The following is a 24,791-nucleotide window of genomic DNA, read 5'->3' as shown; positions in this document are numbered from 1 at the left end:
TACGAATTCAACACCAAAACACATGAAATTTTTAAGATAGTTGCAAAACTTCTATTTTCTCAACCAAAGGTCCGAATCACGTCAAATAAACTCCGTTTTCATATTCACAGACATGATGAAATTATCATATTAAACTTGTTCTGGGCCCCGAAACCAAAATACGGGCCCGATATTAACGAGATCAAACATTTACTAATTTTTCAAAACCTTTGAAATTTCAATTTAACAATTTTTATCAAAAATTTATTTCTTGGGCTAGGGACCTCGGAATTCAATTTTAGGCATATGCCCAGGTCCCATATTTTACTACGGACCCATCGGGACCGTTAAAACATGGGTCCGGATCTGGTTACACAAAATATTGATCGAAGTCAACTAAAATTAACTTTTAAAGGCAAAAATTATTATTTTCTCGAGTTTCCACATAAGGGCTTTCCGAAATCGCGCCAGGATTGTGCACGCAAATCGAAAAGAGATAAAATGAGGTTTTTAAGGCCTCGAAACAGGGATTCGACTTCTAAAATAGAAGATGACATTTTGGGTCATCATACAATCAAACGAGAGGTTCCCCTATTTATAGGGATATAAATGTCTTGAGCGAAAATCCAAGAGCCGCCAATCAGAAAATTAAAAGGGCATGGGAAACGATACAGTGTTTGGGAAACGTGCGATATAATGATGAATAATAGGTATTCATGGTGCCCTAAATCGATGTGACGATCCAACTCTGAACTGACGTAACGGTCCAATGAAACCCTTGAAGCGTCACGTCGCTACCTCGCCATAAGGACCTCGTTCATCGCATAACATTCAGATTTCTCCTATGAAGGCACGACTTAGAAAAGGCAAGGCATTGACTATGAAGAAGTCTATGCATCTGTTGCCCGCATGGAGATGATTCGTTTGCTGATTTCTTTGGCGGTGCAAATGAAATGGAAGAGCCATCAACTAGATGTCAAGTCAGCCTTCTGAAATGGCTAACTTGAAGAAGAAGTCTATATTGAACAACCATTGGTCTTCGTGGTCAAAAACCATGAAGATAAAGTGGTGAAGTTGAACAAAGCTTTATATGGATTGAAGCAAGCCCCGAGAGTATGGAATAGTTGCATCGACAAGTATTTTCAAGACAATGGGTTTACTCGTTGTCTCCATGAATAGGATCTTTACCTTAAAGTTCATACTAATTGTGTGATGACCCAAAAGGGTCATCTCTTGTTTTTAAAATGAATTCTGCGTTCTGAGGCCTTAAAACCCTCTTTCAGTATCACCTCGATTTACGTGCACAGTCCAGGCGCGAGCCGGAAAGCTATTATGTGAAAATCTGTGAAAATGTTGAAATTTTGACTTAAAATGTTTTTAAGTTAACTTCGGTCAACATTTTGGGTAAACAGAACCAGACCCGGACCCGTGATTTGACGGTCCCGAAGGGTCCATGGAAAAATATGAGACTTGGGCGTATGCCCGAAATCAAATTCCGAGGTTTCAAGCCCGAGAAATGAATTTTTAAAGAAAATTATTTTCTGGAAATTTTTATGAGTTTTGGAAATGAAATGCAATTAGAATTTGATGGTATCTGGCTCGTATTCTGGTTCCGAAGCCTGGTACAGGTCTAATATGTGAAATAAGATGAGCCTGTAAAATTTGGTAAGACACGGAAATCGTTTGAGGTAATTCGGACCTGTAGTTTTAAAAATTCCTACTTTGAAAGTTTTGAGATTTTTCTTAGATTTCTATGCTAAATTCGTTGTTTAAGAGGTTATTTTGGTGATTTGATCACACGGATAAGTTCATATGATGTTTTTGAGTTAGTACGTATATTTGGTTTGGAGCCCCGAAGGCTCGGGTGAGTTTCAGAATGTTTTGAACTCATAAAAAGTTGAAGGTTTTTGGCTGTTCAGTGCCGAGGGATTTTGTTCTTCGCGTTCGCGTGGTCCCACTTGCGAAAGCTTAAGGCAAATCTCCCGGGTGCCAGATTTCTTCTTGGCGAATGCGAAGCCTAAATGCGAACACAAGGCTGAGGGGGGAATACCCTTCGCGAACGTGTCCAAGCACTCGCGAACGCGTAAGGTTAAAGGCCTGGGGGAGGATTCACATTTTTGTTCTACGCGAACGCGGCACTGGACCTCGAACACGAAGGCTCGAGGGGTCAAAGCTCCACGAACACGAGCCCCATGTCGCAAATGTAAAGGTTACTGAGGCCTAACGCATCGCGAACGCAACAGGCCTATCGCGAACGCGACAGGCCTATCGTGAACGTGATGAAGGCCTGTCCAGTGATTTTTAAAACAGAAGAAAAACGGGACTTAATCAAAATTTCATAACTTCTTCTTCCAAACTCCAAATTGGGCGATTTTTAAAAGAGGATTTCACCACCAATCCATAGGTATGTAATCTTAGACTCATTTTCTTCAATTTCCATTAACACCCATTAGATTTCAAGGCTAAAGTCATGTTCTTAAGAGTAGAAAATTAGGGATTTGGGTAGAGTTAGGGCTTTTTGTATAATTGTGATTTAGACCTCATTTTGGGGTCAAATTTTGGAACTAATTATATATTCGGGCTCGTGGGTGAATGGGTAATCGGGTTTTGGTCCGAACCTCGTATTATGACCAAGCGGGCCCAGGGTCAATTTTTGACTTTTTGGGAAGAATGATGGGAAAGCTATAATTAAGCATTGGAATTCGATTATTTAGCGTTTATTGATGTTATTAAGTTGATTATGTCTATATACAATTGATTTGGAGCCGAATTCAAAGGAAAAGCGATGTTTGAGGCTTGAGTTGGCCATGGAAGTTCGAGGTAAGTGTTTGGTCTAACCTTAGCTTGAGGGATTAGGAGTTGTGTCCTATTTTCTACTTGTTTCTTGTTCAGTACGACATATAGGCATGGTGAAGAGTATCTCTACGTTGGTGTCGATCATGACCGTGACTCTTGAATTGTAATTTATTGTGTTCTTAAATAATACTCGAATGTTTAAGTTGATAATTCTCTGTATTGAGTAAGGATTATGATTATTCTCATGGAAATTACTTATGACTGAGTATTGGTGTTAGCTGAGGTAGTTAGATGTTGGAAAAAATTTGGTTATAACTGTTTCTCCCTTGCCGGGACGTAGTTGCTTATACTGTCGATTCCCTTGCCGGGATAGTGCAGTTCTTTATTGATTCCCTTACCGGGAGTCTTTTTATGATTGTTGTTGATGGTATATGTAGATCGGGTTGCACGCCACAACAATGATATATATTTGGATCGGGTTTCACGCCGCAAAAATATTATACGTGGATCGAGTTGCACGCCGCAACAATGATATAATTGGATCGGGTTGCACGCCGCAACAATGATATAACTGGATCTTGTTGTAGGCCGCAATAGTGTTGTTATATGTTGGGATGAGGTTGCGTGCCGCAACACCTGATGATACAAAGTGTTTATAGATTGGGTACAAGTTCCTTATTGTTTTGTTGTGAATTCTAAGTTGTCCTTATGCCTTTACTCTTGATCTACTGTCGATATTGATATACCCCCACAGCATGTACCCCCTCCCATTTTTACTTATTTATTCCTGTTTTATTTTCAGCTGTATATTATATAACTGCTGATGCTACACTCTGCACTATGTGCAGATCCCGGAGCAGCTCTTGGACCATAGCATTTGGGTGGCTACCTTCAGTCCAGCTAGAGATCCCGAGGTAGTCCTGCAGACGTCTGCAGGCTCGGTGTTCTCTTCTATCTTATTATGTATTCTCTTTTCATTGTTTCTAAAACAGATTGTACTTTCCTTTCAGACTTTTGTTGTAGTATGTGATGACCCAAAAGGTCATCACTTGTGTTGCAATGAAATACTACGATCTAAGGCCTTAAAAACCTCCCTTAGCACCACCTCGATTTGCATGCGCAGTCTGGGCGCGTAGCCGGAAAGCTTAAATGTGAAAATCTGTGGAAAATGATAAGTTTTAACTGTAAAATGAATAAATTTGACTTCGGTCAACATTTTAGGTAAACGGAACTGGACCCGTGATTTGATGATCCTGGAGGGTCCGTAGGAAAATATGGGACCTGGGCGTATACCGGAATCGGATTCCGAGGTCCCAAGCCCGAGAAACGAATTTTTAAAGAAAATTGTTTCCAGAAATTGTTTAAAGAAATTTGAAATGAAATTTGCTTAGCACATGGTGGTATCGGGCTCGTATTCTAGTTCAGGTACCCGGTACAGTCTTATATATGATTTAAGACATTTCTGTAGAATTTGGTAAAAAACGGATGTCATATGACGTGATTCGGACTTAAATCGCAAAATTAATGTTTAAAGAAGTTTTGAGAAAATTTCATTGATCTCGAGATTTAATTTGATGTTCATGATGTTATTTTGATGATTTGATTACACGAATAAGTCCGTAGGATATTTTTAATGTTATGTGTGCGCTTGGTTTGGAGTTCCGAGGGGTCTGTTGAGTTTCGGGTAGGTTCCGGGGTGTCTTAGGCTTAAAAACTGAGCTGTTGTAGGCTCAAAGAGGTGGAGGACCTCTGAACAGTCCAGTGCGGTCCACACGATATGGACCGCTGCTTCGGATAGGCCTGTGCGGCCGCACTAGTTTTGGTGCGGTCCGCGGTGAAGAACACTTTACTGGTCCGACTTCGGAAGCCTATATCTTTTGATCCATAAGGAATTTTGAGATGATTCAAAAACAAAAGTTTTAGTCCTTCGTGTCTAGTTTACGGAAAGGTAAAGATATCACAATTTAGACATCTTTAGAGAAAGTTATGGCTAAAATAATAAGGTCTGTCACTGCAAAACACAGGGAGGCATGTGTGGCCGCGGTCGGTTTTGTGCGGTCTGCACAGGGCATCCGATGGCAGTATATTTAGACAAGATTTTCAGTAATTTTTAATTTTTCAAAACCCCAAAAACATAAGAGGCGATTTTTCAAATAACTTTTCTTCATGGGGGAAATTGGGTATTTTGGGTAGAACCTAGGTTTTTCAAAAATTGGGGATTTGGACCTCGATTTGAGGTCTGATTTCAAAACAAATTATGTATTTGAGTTCTTGGGAGAATAGGTAATCGGGTTTTGGTTCGAACCTCGGGTTTTGACCACATGGGCTCGGGGGCGATTTTTGACTTCTTGGGTAAAACTTTGGAAAATACATTTTCATGCATTCAAATTGATTCATTTTGTGTTTATTGATGTAATTAAGTAACTTGTGGCTAGATACGAGCGAATTGGCGGAGGAATCAAGGGGTAAAGCTATAATTGAATCGTGAATTGTGTTCGTGGCATTAAGGTAAGTGTTTGGTCTAACCTTAGCTTAAGGGATTAGGAGTTATGTCCTATTTGCTATTTGCTTCTTGTTGAGTATGACATATAGACATGGTAACGAGTATCTATACGTTGGTGTCAAGCATGACCGTGAGTCTTATATTGTGTTTTTCATGATTTCATTGTATTATTCATGCTTTGGTAAAGATTTCTAATTGTTGTATAAAGTTTGTGGAAAGAATTGTGACCTATGAACATTGAGGAGCGTTGGCTCAAGTTGTATAGCGAAATTGTGAAAGTATAAGTGACAATTGAACTTTTAGAGCATTGGCTCGAGTTGTTAAATGAGTTGTGAAAGTATAAGTGATAATTAAAACTCTAGGGCATTGGTTCGAGTTGTGAAGTGAATTGTGAAGAAAGAGTGAGAAAGAGAAGAGGTCATTATGTTGCCCCCTTGTCGGGCTATTGTTGAATTGTGGTTCCCTTGCATTGCATTCTTAATTAATATTATGGATGTTTAGGTTGATGATTCTTTGTGTTGGGTAGGGATTATGAGTATAGCTAAGGTAGTTAGGTGTCCTAATGAGGTTGGTTATAGCTAAGATAGTTAGGTGTGGTGACGAGTTTGGTTATAGCTGAGGTGGTTAGATGTTGTAATGCATTTGGTTATAGCTGAGGTAGTTAGGTGCGGTATCAAGTTTGGTTATAGCTGTTTCTCCCTTGCCGGGACGTGATTGCTTATGTTGTCGAATCCCTTGCCAGGACAGTGTAGACCTTATTGATCTCTTGTCGGGACTCTCGTTATAATTGTAAATGTTATATATGGATCGGGTTGCACGCCGTAATAATATTATATATGGACCAGGTTGCACGCCGCAACAACATTATATATGGATTGGGTTGCACGTTGCAACAATATTATATGTGGATCGGTTTGCACACCTCAACAACATTATATATGGATTAGGTTGCACGTCGTAACAATATTATATGTGGATCGGGTTGCATGCCGCAACAATATTATATGTGGATCGGGTTGCATGCCGCAACAATATTATATGTGGATCAAGTTGCACGACGTAACAATATTATATGTGGATCGGGTTGCACACCACAACAAATATATAATGAAATGGGAACAGGTGGTACGCCTACCACAAGATATAATAAAATGGGAGCGGGTGGTACACCTACCACAAGACAAGTGAAATGATAGCGGGTGGCACACCTGCCACGAGATATGAAAAGGAAGTGAAATTTGCCTTTGTTCCCTTTTTCTTGTTTGTGGGTGGTTTTGATTCCTTAATAATTCTCTTGATATTCTATTTTACCTGTTATTCTCCGAAGCATGTTTTCCCCTCCCAACCTTACTTGTTTATTTCTGTATTTCTTTCCCGCTGTATATAATTGAATTGCACAGGTTTATTTGGTAGTCTGGTTCTAGTCTCGTCACTACTTCACCGGGGTTAGGCTAGGCACTTACCAGCACATGGGGTTAGTTGTGCTGATACTACACTCTGCACTCTTTTGTGCAGACTCCAGTGTTGTGGACTCCAGACCACAGTGAGATTGTTGATTCTTGATCATCAGGCGACCTGAGGTAGTCCTGTAGGCGTCCGCAGGCCTTGGCGTCTCCTTCTATCTACTTTGCTGTTTCTTACATGTATTTCTAGAAACAGTGCAGTAATTAATTATTTTAGACCTTTATTTATAGTATTCTTAGACCGTCTGTGAAATTGTGACACCAGTTCTAGGTAATCGAGACTCAAATAGTTTTAATAGATATTCATGTTCAGATGGCTTATTGTTTTCTTCCACTTATGTTATATTCCGTTGTTTAAATGTTATTTCTTCGTAATTGTCAAAGAGAATAAAATTGGTAAAAAGGTAGATGGTTCAATAATTGGCTTGCCTAGCTCACATTAGTAGACACCATCACGACTTCTGGGTGGAAAATTCGGGTCGTGACAAATTGGTATCAGAGCTCTAGGTTACATGGGTCTCACACCTCACAAACAAGCTTAGTAGAGTCTGAGGGATCGGTTCAGAGACGTCTATATTTATCCTCCCAGAGGCTACAGAGTTAGGAAAAGTTTCACTTCTATTCTTCCCTATCGTGTGATTTTGTTCTCTTAATGCTAAATTGAAACCTCTACTCTTTTCCTTTCGCGAATGGCGAGGTCATGTACTGCTTCTTCAGCCGAGCAGCAGCAGCACAGACCGGTGATAGATCAGCTACGTCTTCGGAGGTTTTGTGGAGGTTGGATAAGTTTCACCAAGCTCTTCGCTACTACTTTCAACGGAGCATCTTCTGAGGATCCCCAAGACTTTCTAGACAGTTGTCATGAGGTTCTCAGGAACATGGGGATCGTGGAGACTGATGGGGTCGATTTTGCTACTTTTTGCTTGTCTAGATCCGCATAGCTTGGTGGGGAGATTATCGCTTGGCTAGACCAGCCGGATCGCCAGCTTTGACTTGGGAGCAGTTCACGTAGCTATTCCTGGAGAAGTTTCTCCACATCAATCAAAGAGAGGTATTAGAGGTAGAGGTAGAGGTATTAGAGGTGGAGGTAGAGATGCTAGAGGTGGAGGTAAAGGTATTAGAGGTGGAGGTGCAAGTACTGTTCTGGTTTGTGGTAGAGAAATTTCGGTTTTATTTTGTGCCGTATCCGGTCATGCCTAGTGATTCTTTGAGTGCCCATATTTATGTGTCTACGCCGGTGGGTGATTCTATTGTGGTGGATCGCGCCCATTGTTCATGTATAGTGGTTATTGGAGATCTTGAGACTAGTATAGATTTTCTTCTTCTGGACATGGTTGATTTTGATGTTATATTGGGGATGGACTGGTTATCACCTTACCACGCTATCTAGGACTGTCATGCCAAGATTGTAACCTTAGCCTTATTGGGTTTGCCTCGTTTAGAGTGGAGAGGGACTCCTGGTCATTCTACCCGTAGTGTTATCTCTTATATGAAGGCTCGACGTATGGTCGAGAAGGGGTGTTTGGCCTAATTGGCATATGTTCACAATTCTAGTGCTGAGGTTTCATCTATTGATTATGTGCCCATTGTTCGTTAGTTCCCTGAGGTATTCCCTTCAGACCTGCCGAGTATGCCACCCGACAGGGATATTGACTTTTGCATTGATTTGGCTCCGGGCACTCAGCCCATTTCTATCCCGCTGTATCGTATGGCCCCGCCTGAGTTGAAAGAGTTAAAGGAACAGTTGCAAGACTTGTTTGAGAAGGGTTTCATTAGACCCTGCGTTTCACCTTGGGGTGCGCCGGTGTTGTTCGTTAAGAATAAGGATGGGTCGATGAGAATGTGCATTAAGTACCGGCAGTTGAACAAGGTTACAATCAAGAATAAGTATTTATTGTCGAGGATTGATGATTTGTTTGATCAACTTCAGGGTGCCAAGGTATTTTCAAAAATTGACATGAAATCTGGCTACCATCAGTTGAGGATTAGGGCATCCGATATCCCTAAGACAGCTTTTCGCACTCGGTACAGGTAATGTGAGTTCGTGGTGATGTCATTCGGGTTGACAAATGCCCAGCAGTTTTTATGGATTTGATGAACCGAATGTTCAGGCCTTGTTTGGATATGTTCGTGATAGCTTTCATTGATGATATTTTGATATATTCCTGCAGCTGGGAGGAGCATGAGCCGGATCTTAGAGTGGTTCTTCAGACCTTAAGGGATAGTCAGTTATATGTTAAGTTCTCGAAGTGTGAGTTCTAGTTGAGTTCAGTTGCATTCCTGGGTCATGTTGTATCAGCAGAGGGTATTCAGGTTGATCCGAAGAAGATTGAGTTAGTCAAGAACTGGCCTAGACCAGCATCAGCTACAGAGATTCAGAGTTTCTTAGGATTGGCATGCTACTATCGTCGGTTCGTGCAGGGGTTTTCATCTATCGCAGCCCCGATGACTAGGTTGACCCAGAAGGGTGCCCAATTCAGATGGTTGGATGAGTGTGACGCGAGCTTTCAGAAGCTCAAGACACCTCTGACTACGGCACATGTGTTGGTTTTGCCTACAGGTTCAGGGCCTTATACAGTTTATTGTGATGCATATCATACTGGACTCGGTGCAGTGTTGATGCAGGATGGCAAGGTCATTGCCTATGCTTCACAGTAGTTGAAGATTTATGAGAAGAACTATCCGGTTCATGATTTAGAGTTGGCAACTATTGTTCACGTGTTGAAGATTTCGAGGCATTATCTGTATGGCGTGGTATGTGAGGTGTTCATGGATCACAAGAGTTTTCAGTATTTGTTCAAGCAAAAGGAGTTGAATTTGAGGCAGAGGAGGTGGTTAGAGTTGTTTAAAGATTACTATATCACTATCTTATATCATCCGGGAAAGGCCAATGTGGTGGCCGATGCTTTGAGTAGGAAGTCAGCCAGTATGGGCAGTCTTGCTTATATTTCGGTTGGTGAGAGACTGCTTGCTTTAGATGTTTAGGCTTTGGCCAATCAGTTCGTGAGGTTGGATATTTCTGAGCCCAACCGTGTGTTAGCTTGCACAGTCGCTCGTTCTTCATTATTGGAGCGTATCCGTGATCGGCAGTATGATGATCCCCATTTGTGTGTCCTTAGAGATACGGTGCCAACGCATAAGTGATAATTGTGACCTATGAACATTGAGGAGCATTGGCTCAAGTTGTATAGCGAAATTGTGAAAGTATAAGTGACAATTAAACATTTAGAGCATTGACTCGAGTTGTGGAATGAGTTGTGAAAGTATAAGTGATAATTGAAACTCTAGAGCATTGGTTCGAGTTGTGAAGTGAATTGTGAAGTAAGAGTGAGAAAGAGAAGAGATTATTATGTTGCCCCTTGCCAGGCTATTGTTGAATTATGGTTCCCTTGCATTGTGTTCTTAATTGATATTACGGATGCTTAGGTTGATGATTCTTTGTGTTGGGTAGGGATTATGGGTATAGCTGAGGTAGTTAGGTGTCGGAATCAGGTTGGTTATAGCTAAGGTAGTTAGGTTTGGTGACGAGTTTGGTTATAGCTAAGGTGGTTAGATGTTGTAACGAGTTTGGTTATAGCTGAGGTAGTTAGGTGTGGTATCAAGTTTGGTTATAGCTGTTTCTCCGTTACCGGAACGTGATTGCTTATGTTGTCGAATCCCTTGTTGAGACAGTGTAGACCTTATTGATCTCTTGTTGGGACTCTCGTTATAATTGTAAATATTATATATGGATCGAGTTGCACGCGCGCAATAATATTATATATGGATCGGGTTGCATGCCGCAACAACATTATATCTGGATCGGGTTGCACGCCGTAATAATATTATATGTGGATCGGGTTGCACGCCGCAATAATATTATATGTAGATCGGGTTGCACGCCGCAACAATATTATATGTGGATCGGGTTGTACCGCAATAATATTATATGTGGATCGGGTTGCACGCCGCAATAAATAATAAAATGGGAACGGGTGGTACGCCTACCACAAGATATAATAAAATGGGAGCGGGTGGTACGCCTACCACAAGACAAGTGAAATGGGAGCGGGTGGCACATCTGCCACGAGAAATGAAAAGAAAGTGAAAATTGCCTTTGTTTCCTTTTTCTTGTTAGTGGGTGATTTTGATTCCTTTATAATTCTCTTGATATTCTGTTTTACCTGTTATTCCCTGAAGCATGTTTCCCCCTCCTAACCTTACTTGTTTATTTTTGTATTTCTTTCCCGCTGTATATAATTGAACTTCACAGGTTTATTTGGTAGTCTGGTCCTAGCCTCGTCACTACTTCGCCGGGGTTAGGCTAGGCACTTACCAGAACATGGGGTCAGTTGTGCTGATACTATATTCTGCACTCTTTTGTGCAGACCCCAATGTCGTGGACTTTGGACCGAAGTGAGATTGTTGATTCTTGATCATCAGGCGACCCGAGATAGTCCTGTAGGCGTCTGCAGGCCTTGGCGTCTCCTTCTATCTACTTTTCTGTTTCTTACATGTATTTCTAGAAACAGTGTTGTAATTAATTCTTTTAGACCTTTATTTGTAGTATTCTTAGACCATCTGTGAAACTGTGACACCGGTTCTGGGTAGTCGAGACTCAAACAGTTGTAATAGATATTCATGTTCAGATGGTTTATTGTTTTCTTCCGCTTATGTTATACTCCGTTGTTTAAATGTTATTTCTTCGTAATTGTTAAAGAGAATAAAATTGGTAAAAAGGTATATTGATCAATAATTGACTTGCCTAGCTCACATTAGTAGGCGCCATCACGACTCTCGAGTTGGGAAATCCGGGTCGTGACATAGTAATCATAGACAGTTCGTGATATTGTGACACCTGATTCCGCGTAGAGACGTATGTTGGCATTGTAGTACTGGCTTGGGTTATTTTATCATATTAAGTCTTCCGCTTAATTTTATTCATCGTTAATATTTCAATTTTATATTTAGTACATTATTTATATGTCAATAGTAACAAGTCCAATATCCCAACCATTAGACATAATCTCATGTGTTCAATACTAATTACTAAGTTACTATCAGAAACTTTCTATTTGGACATGATTTTACTATTGTTACTTTTTATCGGCCTTAATAATTTCTTTGTTGTATTTCCTTGAGGATGATTTTATCGGCCTTACTAATGTCTTTGTTGTATTTCCTTGAAGATGATTTTATTACTTGAATACTTTAGTTGGATGTTCATTATCCTAGGAAGAAGAAACATCTCAACTTATAAACTCAAAGCGAAAACCCAAATATCACAACCGATTAATCGAATCCAAACTTAAAAAATCTGATCCAATCTGGGTTTATTTGGATTGGATTTGAATTGTCATTTCTTTAATCCGAAAAATAAAAATCCAAACCGAAAATTTTATATCCAATTCGAATTGCTCGAACGCCCACCCCTACTTAATACTATATTTAATTTATGTGTCATTTAATTCTAAACTAGAAAGATGTGTTCATCTATCCTTTTTTATTTTAAGTGATTTTATAGCTTTATTGCTATTAGACAGTTTCATTGTTGCCATAGCATTTATGTTTCAACTTTCAAATTTTAAAACATGATACCCATGGGTTTTTTCTTTTCTTTTCTTTTAATGACCACTAGACCTATTTCATAGTTTATCTGCGCTAATCCATTGCTGTTTGAAATTAACATAGCTGTTTCTTTTATTACGATCTTACAAAACATTCTTTTTGAATTTATTAATAACAAGAAATTGTTACTTTTAATGATATCTACAAAAAATATATATGAGTTTATCTTGAAATTAAGTGCTTTAATATGACAATTATATCAACAGTTGGTAACAAATAAAAATCATTGTTAATTAATATTTGAATTTTTAATAAAACTAATAAATGTGGGAAAAAGGGTATTGTTATACTATATATTGTAATTTTACTATTCGTCATACTTTGAGGTTATTACCATTACTTTTAAAAAAAGTCTCATATTTACTCGGACGACATTCGAACATTATAGTTTTAAAACCATAATCAAAATAATGCATAATTTTGGAACTTCTTTTTAAAAATATTTTGATACGTGAAATGCTTTCCGTCATTATTGGGGCTCCATCAAAAGCAAGAACGAATACGAAATGAACTGGTAAATTCACCTCAGTTTAAAATTCATTAAAGTTAAATAACTAATCTTTAGGAATTTGTTATATAATAGATTTTGTATTACCTAACTTAAGTTATCTTTAAGTTTTCACTCTATTTTATTCTTAATTGTTTAAATAGATTTATGAGTATTCATTATTTTTATTTTTATTTTGAGATGGGCAATTTTTGATTGTAAACTTTCTTGTTCTGATTATTTATTTCATTATCAAAAGCCATATGCTTATTTATTATTTCTCATCGTTTTTGTTTTCAAGTAAAATTTATTGTTCCATAAGTAAGTACATAATATAGATTCAAAAAAAATCATATTACTAAAGAAGAAGAAAAGGGAATAAAAGTTGATAAGCTAGAAGGTAAAATGGACATTAAAGAATGTCAATCTATCTATATTTATCTATCTATCTATATTATTATAAAAGCACGAATTTAAAAATGCTAAATGTTGAACGATTAAAATATCGTCAAAATATTGACAGACTTTTATAACCTTTAATAGTTAAATTAGTTTAGAAAAATACTGTTCCTTAAGGACGAAATTGTAATATTACTAATCATGTCATACTAACTTTACTTGGACTATAACATTGGCAAAGAATTTGCGCGTCCTTCGAAGTCCGACTAATTCGAAGAAAACGCACATTATAAAATACAAACCTAATCAGTCACCAAATCAATGACATGCGTTAACTATTTCATTATGTTCATTAGTACTCCAATTTTATGTATTCTTTATTACATATACCAAAGACGTTAAAATTAATTTCATTATTCACAAAAGAGCACAAGAAGTAAATCAACATTTATGAAAAAAATATTATGTAGTGCAGAAATAACAATTTTTTTGAGGAATATAAACAGAATAATCCAGTCCTTTACTATTACAAATGTATGTTGGGTTTTAAAGTTATTATTAAGTATTGATTTAAATAAATAAAAGAAATTTGGTCATTCTTACGAAGAAGATAGCTTACTAAGGGAAATACTTTTATCGTTAAACGAAAATACAAGTTATGAAATACATGACAGAATGAGTTATTTAAGCGGGTAAAGATGAATATATCAAAAAATGAAGGAGAGTCGATTATGCATAACTCATGATGAGCCAATATGTTTTTAGGTACGCGCTTTTCGAATTCAACTTCTACCTTCAGAAATGACGGGGATACTTTTATATCCTTCCAAATACATTTTCAGTATGCTTTGCAATGTTTAAAAGAAAGGCTTGACAATTCCTAATATTTGACTATATTTTTTTCGCAACCTATTTTCTCACATGAAACAATATTTTGTGCTTTCAAGAGGGATATCAGTGTCGACTACAGGAGTTCTGGTCATTAAAGAGCAATTAGAGCGACGCAAAAGAACCTACACTAATGACTGAACTAAATTGATTATTTTCATGGATTCAACTGGTATCCTATCATTTTAAATTCAAGTACTACGCTAATGAAATAACATTAATTTTCAGCACTTATAAAGTTATTGCATTTTATCCATATAAGTTGCTTTAAATCAGTTCTTTATTGTTGTATATTATCTTTTGATTAATTTAATTTATTGGTTTATTGTATAAATGATTGACTAAAAATTTACGTGCAATGCACATACATAGAAACTAGTCTATACTATATTAAAAGCATGAAGTCCTTAGCGAAATATTATTCGTCTTTTTTACCCTTCCGTTAGTACACTTTATAATGAATAAAATAGTAACTACAAATACAATACCTTTTTGAAAAAAATAATGCTGTAGCATAAAAAAATAATTAACAGAAGTAAGATTCTCCTTCTTTAATTGCTATCCTTAATACTACAAAGAGGCCGCCGTCAAATTTTTTCGTTGGTTAAAAAGAAAAAAAAAATAAGACAATAACTAGGAGACCCATTAATATCCTAATAAACAAGTCAAATTTATTGTAGTTAAAAAAGGAAAACAATATTTGAGATCAACTTTCTAAATCTGAGATTGTTCGGGTAGTTTTTTGATAATAAATGACTTCATGAATTTTGCACTGACAAATATTCTTGTAGTTTCTACATAACTATCAATTCGAGTCTGTAATTACAAATCAAATTAAATGATATTCTTGTAGTTTTTTATAATTACTATATTTATATTATAAACTTTTTTATGTATATTACATGAGAAATATCAGTGCTTAGCACGTTTAATTTCTGTGAACTTTTGCAAAAAGATCTAACGAATTTTTTTAACATAAAATTAGAAACATAAGACTTAATTATTTACTAAAAAGTAATCGTTTATAAAGATATAACAAGTACAATTGATAGAGCGCATGGTTCACTATTAAAAAAAAGAGAGAGAGAAAGAAATTCGCCTCATTATTGGAGATGCTAGGAATATGGATGTAAGTATGTAACTAAGAATTTATAATTTTGGAATATGGATGTCAATAATAATTGCTATAAATCTAAAATATGTCGTCTAGATCTGCACCTTAATGTTGTATAAGAGATTTTTCTAATTGAATATAAAACTTTAATCTCCTTGATAATGTTCGACACCCTTATCTCGCAAACATACAGCTTGTTTAGTCAAATCCTAATAATTTATTTCCTTTTCTTGTATTTAAATAATTTCTATAGTACTTTTTTATTAAAGAAATAGATAATTTATATTTTGTTTCTGGAAAAAATACATTTTGTAATTGAATCCGTTTGTGTTTTCTAAAATAAACTTGAGAGTATATACTTTTCAAAAGGATTTCAAAAAAAGAAAAACCTCTTAAGCACGATAACTTGTAAAATTGTACTAATGAAATTATAAAGATGGAACAAATATTGAGTAAGATGATTGAGGACTTCTATTGTCATTGTTTCTTTATTTGTTGAATTAGTTAAATATGATTAATGCTCGTCATTTTTAGGAACTCACTTTTTAATTTTTATTTTATAACTCAAACGTTATTTGTTAATATAGTACGTACTATTTATATAATTTTTCACAAATATATATTTATGAAGATAAGGTACACACGCAACGCGCATATTCTTTTACCCTTCGTTAGTACACTTTATAATAGATAAAATAATAACTACAAATACAATACCTTTTTGAAAAAAATAATGCCGAAGCATAAAATAATTAACAGAAGTAAGATTCTCCTTCTTTAATTACTATCCTTAATACTACAAAGAGGCCACCGTCAAATATTTTCGTTGGTTAAAAAGAAAAAATAATAAGACAATAATTAGAAAACCCATTAATATCCTAATAAACAAGTCATATTTATTGTAGTTAAAAAAGAAAAATAATATTTGAGATAAACTTTCTAAATCTTAGATTGTTCAGGTAGTTTTTTGTAATAAATGACTTCGTGAATTTTGCAGTGACAAATGTTTTTGTGGTTTCTACGTAGCTATCAATTCAAGTCTGTAATTACAAATCAAGTTAAATGATACTCTTGTAATTTTTTATAAGTACTATATTTATATTATAAACTTTTTTATGTATATTACATGAGAAATATCAGTGCTTAGCACGTTTAATTTCTGTGAAATTTTGCAAAAAGATCTAACGAATTTTTTTAACATAAAATTAGAAACATAAGACTTAACTATTTACTAAAAAGTAATCGTTTATAAAGATATAACAAGGTACAATTGATAGAGTGCATGGTTCAAAACTATAACAACAACAACAACAACAACAATATACCCAGTAAAATTCCACTGGTGGAGTATGGGGAAGATAGGATGTACGTAGACCTTACCCCTACCTCGAAAGAGTAGAGAGCCTGTTTCCGGGAGACCCTCAGCTCAACAGAAGATATAATAATATCCGAAAAGAAATGCAAGAAGAGACCTGTAACAACAAAAGAAGCAAGAGAAGTAATAATAATATCTTAAAATACACCAAATAAGTGAAAGGGAGTGCAGTAATACAATCCTTTGCAAAATAATAAAATAGTGTGAACACAACATAGACCGCTACCAAACATAGGCAAAGCTCTATCAGACTACCCGATATAAAGAGGGAAAAAATATGCACTACCCCCAGCCTACAACCCTAATACTCGACCTCCACACGTTCCTATCAAGAGTCATGTCCTCGGAAATCTGAATACACGTTATGTCTTGTCTGATCACCTCACCCCAATTCTTCTTAGGCCACCCTCTACCTCTTCTCGTAGTTGCCAAAGCCAACCGCTCGCACCTCCTAACCGGGGAATCTATGATTCTCCTCCGCACGTGTCCAAACTACCTAAACCTCGCTTCTCGCATCTTGTCGTCCGCGGGAGCAACGCCCACCTTCTCCTGAATATCTTCATTCCTTATCTTATCCAGTTTAGTATGCCCGCACATCCATCTCAACATCCTCATCTCGGCTACTTTCATCTTCTGGATATGTGAATTCTTAACTGGCCAACACCCAGCCCCATATAACATAGCCGGCCTAACCACCGCTCTGTAGAACTTACTTTTGAGTTTCGGTGGTACCTTCTTGTCACACAGGACTGCATGTTTCAAAACTATTAAAAAAAAAGAGAGAGAGAGAGAAAGAAATTGGCCTCATTATTGGAGATGCTAGGAATATGGATGTAACTAAAAATTTATAATTTTGGAATATGGACATCAATAATAATTGCTACAAATCTAAAATATATCGTCTAGATTTGCACCTTAATGTTGTATAAGAGATTTTTCTAATTGAATATAAGACTTTAATCTCCTTGATAATGTTCGACACCCTTATCTCACAAACATACAGCTTGTTTGGTCAAATCCTCATAATTTATTTCTTTTTCTTGGGTTAAATTATAATTTCTATAGTAATTTTTTTATTAAAGAAATAGATAATTTACATTTTGTTTCTGAAAAAAATACATTTTGTAATTGACTCCATTTGTGTTTTATAAAATAAACTTGAGAGTATATACTTTTCAAAAGGATTTCAAAAAAGAAAAACCTCTTAAGCACGATAACTTATAAAATTGTACTAATAAAATTATAAAGCTGGAACAAATATTAAGTAAGATGATTGAGGACTTCTATTGTCATTGTTTCTTTATTTGTTGAGTTAGTTAAATATGATTAATGCTCGTCATTTTTAGGAACTCACTTTTTTAACTTTTATTTTATAACTCAAACATTATTTGTTAATATAGTACGTACTATTTATATAATTTTTCACAAATATATATTTTTTAAGATAAGGTACACACACAACGCGTGTATCCTAATATTAATACTATACTAAAAGCACGAAGGTCCTTAGTGAAATGTTGTTCGTCTTTTTTACGCTTAAAAAAAATTTATACTGGACAAATCTGTAATTTTATTATTTTCTTAATATTATTTAACCTTTCTTTAACTAACCATATTGGCTATCCTAATATTTAGGACTTTAAATCATAAATATTTTACCGTGTAAATATTTTAATTCCAAGTATGTAATAAACTAGGATTTACCTTATATAAATTATACTAAAATATTAAAACGGAACCCTTCCTCTCCACGTTCTTGTATTTCTTTTCAGCCATCCTAAGAGATAAACATCTTTTCTATTCTATATTTGTGCAACCATAGTAGGTTCTTTTCTTTTCTATTTGTGATGTTGCGTATATGCTATATGTGCTTTATTTTTTAATTTTTTTGTGCCTCTTTTAATTTCTTCTTTAAATTTGTAAAGAGATTACGAATTGGAGCTTTTATTCTTCACTTAATATGAATTGGAGTTGGAACAAGCACTTGTGACGAAGCGATCAGTAGAAATTCAATTGAGAGGAGAATAATAAATTAGCCCTGAAAATGTCAAGCCAGTATAAATTAAGGTATGGAATTGAAATAATATATAAAGTCTTTTTCTAATTGAATAATTGTATAAAATAAGCCATGTTAAAAAGTTGAACTTTTCAGTTTGTAATTATTTATAGTATGAAATTTTAAGCATGTTAAAAGTTAAGTTAGACATTAAACTCTTTGCATACGAGACTTTTTAGCTCAACTCATATTATGCATCTTAAAATTGATTTGTGGTTTTTACTTTAGCGATAAGAACTTTTTTTTATTCCGTCGGACAAAATTCATATAGTAATTCTTAATGATTAAAAAATAATACGATTTGTATTTTGTGCGCGAGAAAGAAAAAATCATTGTCTTATTTTAGGTACTTCATATTGTTTGGATCTTACAGAATGAACTTGAAAAATGACCAAAAAAAACAAAAAACTGGACCAACTTGAAAATAACTTTTAAAAAACCGAAATTAAGGCTCTTAAATCTTCCAAAGTTATGATGGTGAAGAAATTATAAAATTATAACTATGTTTAAGTTGAATATATGGAATGATGAATGAGTTTCTTCCTTTATTAACTTAGTTATGTAGGTTCAACATTCATTAAATTTAGGAGCTTAAATTTTTATTTTATAGATCAAACTCTATTTTAATATAATATATATGTGATTTTTAAAAAAATATTATTCATCAAGATTAGGTACGCGTGCAACGCGCGTACCCGAAAACTAGTACTATATTAAAAGCACGAAGGCTCTTAGCGAAATGTCGTTCGCCTTTTTTACCCTTAAAAAAATAAGGTTCACATTAGATAAAATAATCATTTAGTTACTTTTTCCAAATATTTAGGACCTAAAAACTCATTAAATTTTTGTTATATCTTTTCTTATTTAAACTAGGTACCTAAATTTAGGACTTTAAAATTGTACCTTAAATAAATGTGTAAAGAGTCTCTGTTTGGACGATAGTATAAAATATATAGACGCCTTATGAAATAGCTTTTACGTGGCAATTGGAATTGACATCCTAATAGTAGTCTAATTGTATGAACAAAATAATTTTTTAACATCAATAAGTAATTTTGTTGAAGAAATTTTTTACTTCACTTAGTATTTGCAGCAAATTATATTAATTATTCTAACTATGTGATAAATAATGTGAGACTAAAATTAAAAACTACTACTATATAGGAAAATAATGTTTCTCTTTTCTTTTAATTTTATCTTCTTCAATCAATCTAGACTATTATTGTCACGACCCGGATTTCCCACCCTCGGGAGTCGTGATGGCGCCTACTCGAAGAAGCTAGGCAAACCGTGAAATAAAGAATCCCTAACTCTTTCATTTTTAGCCTTTTTAACAATTTGAATTAACAGGTGATCAACATTGAAATATTAACGATGAATAAAATCAAGCGGAAGACTTAATCTGATAAAGTAACCAAAGCCAGTGCGACAATGCCAACATACGCCTCTACCCGAAATCCGGTGTCACAATATCACGGACTGTCTATGAGTACTACATACAAGTGTATGAAAAGAAAATGCAATCTGTCTCGGAAACAAGTGAAAACAGAACACATAATAAGATGGAAGAGAATGTCGGGCCTGCGGACGCCTATAGGACTATCTCGGGATCTCTAGCTGGACTGAAGGCAGCCACCCAAATGCTATGGTCCAATAGCTGCTCCGGGATCTGCACATAGTGCAGAGTGTAGCATCAGCACAATCGACCCCATGTGTTGGTAAGTGCCTAGCCTAACCTTGGCGAAGTAGTGACGAGGCTAGGACCAGACTACCAAATAAACATGTGCAGTTATATAATATACAGCGGAAAATAAAACAGGAATAAACAAGTACAGATGGGAGGGGGGTACATGCTGCGGGGGTATATCAATATCGACAGTAAATCAAGAAAAAGGCATAAGGACAACTTAGAATTTACAACAAAACAATAAGGAACTTGTAACCAATCTATAAACACTCTATATCATCAATTGTTGCGGCGCGACCCGATCCCAACACATAACAACACTGTTGCGGTGTGCAACCCAATCCATATCACTTATCACTGTTACGGCGTGCAACCTGATCCAATTATATCATTATTGCGGTGTGCAACCCGATCCAACTATATCATTGTTGCGGCGTGCAACCCGATCCAATTATATTATTGTTGCGGCGTGCAACCCGATCCACATATAATATTGTTGCGACGTGCAACCCGATCCAACTATATCATTGTTGCGGCGCGCAACTCTATTCACATATACAATCAACAACAATCATAACAAGAGTCCCGACAAGGGATCAATAAAGAGCTACACTATCCCGGCAAGGGAATCGACACTATCAGTAACTACGTCCCGACAAGGGAGAAACAGCTATAACCAAACTTGTTCCAACTTCTAACTACCTCAGCTAATACCAATACTCAGCCATAAGTAATTTCCACGAGAATAATCATAATCCTTTCTCAATACAGAGAATCATCAAACTTAAGCATCCGTAGTATTATTTAAGAATACAATAAATTTCAATTTAAGACTCACGGTCATGCTCGACACCAACGTATAGATACTCGTCACCATGCCTATATGTCGCACTCAACAAGAAGCAATTAGCAAATAGGACACAACTCCTAATCCCTCAAGCTAAGGTTAGACCAAACACTTACCTCGAACTTCCACGGCCAACTCAAGCCTCAAACACCGTTTTCCTTTTGAATTTGGCTCCAAATCAATTGTATCTGGACATAATCAACTTAATAATATCAATAAATGCTAAACAATCCAATTCCAATGCTTAATTATAGTGTTCCCATCATTCTTCCCAAAAAGTCAAAAATTGATCCCGGGCCCGCTTGGTCAAAATACGAGGTTCGAACTAAAACTCGATCACCCATTCACCCACGAGCCCGAATATACAATTAGTTCCAAAATTCGACCCCAAAACGAGGTCTAAATCTCAATTATATAAAAAGCCCTAACTCTACCCAAATCCCTAATTTCCTACCCTTAAGAACATGATTTAAGCCTAGAAATCTAATGGGTGTTAATGGAAATTGAAGAAAATGAGTGTAAGATTACATACCTATGGATTGATGGTGAAATCCATTTTCAAAAATCGCCCAATTTGGAGTTTGGAAAAAGAAGTTATGAAATTTTGATTAAATCCCGATTTGGCTTCTATTTTAAAATCACTGGATAGGCCTTCATCGCGTTTGCGATAGGCCTGTCGCGTTCGCGATGAGTTAGGCCTCAGTGACCTTCGCGTTCACGACATTGGGCTCGTGTTCGCGGAGCTTTGACCCCTCAAGCCTTCGTGTTCGTGGGCCATTGGCCGCGTTCGTGTAGAACAAGTGAGAATCCCTCCGCCCAGGCCAATTGCCTTATGCGTTCGCGAGTACCTAGACGCGTTCGCAAAGGGTACTCCCCCCTCAGCCTCTCGTTCGCGTCTCAGGCTTCGCGTTCGCAAAAAAGAAATCTAGCACCTGGGAGATTGTGATGACCCAAGAGGTCATCACTTATTTTTAAAATGAATTCCGCATTCCGAGGCTTTAAAAATTTCTTTTAATATCACCTCAATTTGCGTGTGCAATCCGGGCATGTAGCCAGAAAGCTTATATGTGAAAATCCGTGAAAAATGATAAGTTTCAACTATAAAATGAATTAATTTGACTTCGGTCAACATTTTGGGTAAACAGACCCGGAACTATGATTTGACGGTCTCGGAGGGTCCGTAGGAAAATATGGGACTTGGGCGTATGCCCGGAATCGAATGCTGAGGTCCTAAGCCCGAGAAATGAATTTTCAAAGAAAATTATTTTCTGAAATTGTTTAAAGGATTTGGAAATGAATTTTGATTAGAACATGTTGGTATCGGTCCCGTATTTTGGTTCTGGCGCCCGATACATGTCTTATATATGATTTAAGATAATTCTGTGAAGTTTGGTAAGAAGCGGATGTCATTTGACGTGATTCGGACCTTAAATGCAAATTTGGTGTTTTAAGAAGTTTTGAAATAACTCTTTGATTTTGAGGTTTAATTCGATGTTAATGATGTTATTTTGGCGATTTGATCACAAGGATAAGTTCATATGATATTTTTGAGTTAGTACGTATGTTTGGTTTGGAGCCCCAAGGGCTCGGGTGAGTTTCGGATGTGTTTCGGAAGGTTTTAAACTTTTAAAAAGTTGCAGGTTTCAGTTGCTGGTATTCTGGTATTTCCTTCTTCGTGTTCGCCGGAGGACCCTCACGAACGCGATGACTTAATTTTGCTGAAGGAAAGTTTCTTCTAGGCAAACGCGAGACCCAGGTCGCGAACGCGAAGCTTTGGGGGTTTTTCCCTTAGCGAAAGCGGGCCTGGTATCGCGAACGCGAAAGCTTATGGCCTGGTCAGGGAGGAGGGAAACTTATACCTACGCGAACGCGACCACCTGGACGCGAATGCGAAGGCTCGAGGAGTTACTTCTCCACAAACGCGAAGGTCTGTCAGACCTAACTCATCGCGAACGCGATGACCAAATCCACCCAGTTATTTTAAAAGTCCAGAAATAGAATGCATTACGGGATTTAACCCATTTTTCACAAACTTTTTCTTCTCCACACCTCTTGGATGATTTTTGAAGAACTTCTTCACCATAACCTCTTGGGTAAGTAGTCTTTGACTTGTTCTCTTCCATTTTTATCAACACCCACTAGATTTTTAGGCGTAAAACATATGATTAAGGGTAGAAAATTAGGGATTTGTGTAGAGTTAGGAATTTTTGATTATTTGGGAATTTGACCACATTTTGAGGTCGAATTTCAAAATAAATTATATATTCGGGCTCGTGGGTGAATGGGTGATCGGGTGTTGATTTGAACCTCGTATTTTGACCGAGCGGGCCCGGAGTCAATTTTTGACTTTTTGGGAAGAATGATTAGAAATCTATAATTAAGCATTGGAATTGGATTGTTTAGCATTTGTTGATGTTATTAAGTCGATTATGTCTAGATACAATTGATTTGGAGCCGAGTTCGAAAGGAAAAGCGGTGCTTGAGGCTTGAGTTGGCCGTGGAAGTTCTAGGTAAGTGTTCGGTCTAACCTTAGCTTGAGGGATTAGGAGTTGTGTCCTAATTGCTATTTGTTTCTTGTTGAGTATGACGTATAGGCATGGGGACGAGTATCTATACGTTGGTGTCGAGCATGAACGTGAGTCTTAAATTGCAATTTATTTTGTGTTCTTAAATAGTACTACAGATGCTTTAATTGATGATTCTCGATATTGAGCAAGGATTAAGTTTATTTTCGTGGAAATTACTTATAATTTTGTATTTGTGTTAGCTGAGATGAGTAGAAGTTGGGTTAAGATTGGTTATAGTTGTTGATCCCTTGCCATGGCGTATTTACTTTTACTGTCGAATCCCTTGCCAGGATAGTGTAGCTTATTGTTGATCCCTTGTCGGGACTCTTGGTATGGTTGTTGCTAAAGGTCTATAAATGTTATGTTGGATCGGGTTGCACGCATCAACAATACTATATATGGAACGGGTTGCATGCCACAACAATGTTATGTTGGATCGGGTTGCACGCCGCAAGAATACTATATATGGAACAGGTTGCACGCCGCAATAATGTTATGTTAGATCAGGTTGCATGCCTCAACAGTGATATAAATGGATCGGGTTGCACGCCACAATAATGTTATATTGGATCGGGTTGCACGCCGCAACAGTGTTATTATTGTTTTGTTGTAGATATTGAGTTGTTCTCTCATAGTTCTCTTAAGTTTCTGTTGGATTTGATATTTTCCCCCGTAGCATGTACCCCCTCCCATGTTAATTGTTTATTCCTGTTTATTTTTTCGCTGTATATTATGTAACTGCACAGGTTTATCTGGAGTCTGGTCCTAGCCTCGTCACTACCTCGCCGAGGTTAGGCCAGACACTTACCAGCACATGGAGTCGGTTGTGCTGATGCTACACTCTGCACTATGTGCAGATACCGAAGCAGCTTTTGGACAGTAACACTCGGGGAGCCAGCCTTAGCCAGAGATCCCGAGGTAGTCCTGCAGGCGTCCACAGGCCCGGCGTTCTCTTCTATTTCATTATGTACTCTGTTTTCATCAGATTTCGAGACAGATTGTATTTCTTTCATACATTTGTTG

Source organism: Nicotiana sylvestris, chromosome 3, assembly GCF_000393655.2.
Source record: "Nicotiana sylvestris chromosome 3, ASM39365v2, whole genome shotgun sequence".
Lineage (NCBI taxonomy): Eukaryota > Viridiplantae > Streptophyta > Magnoliopsida > Solanales > Solanaceae > Nicotiana > Nicotiana sylvestris.
This window is presented reverse-complemented; position numbering follows the sequence as displayed.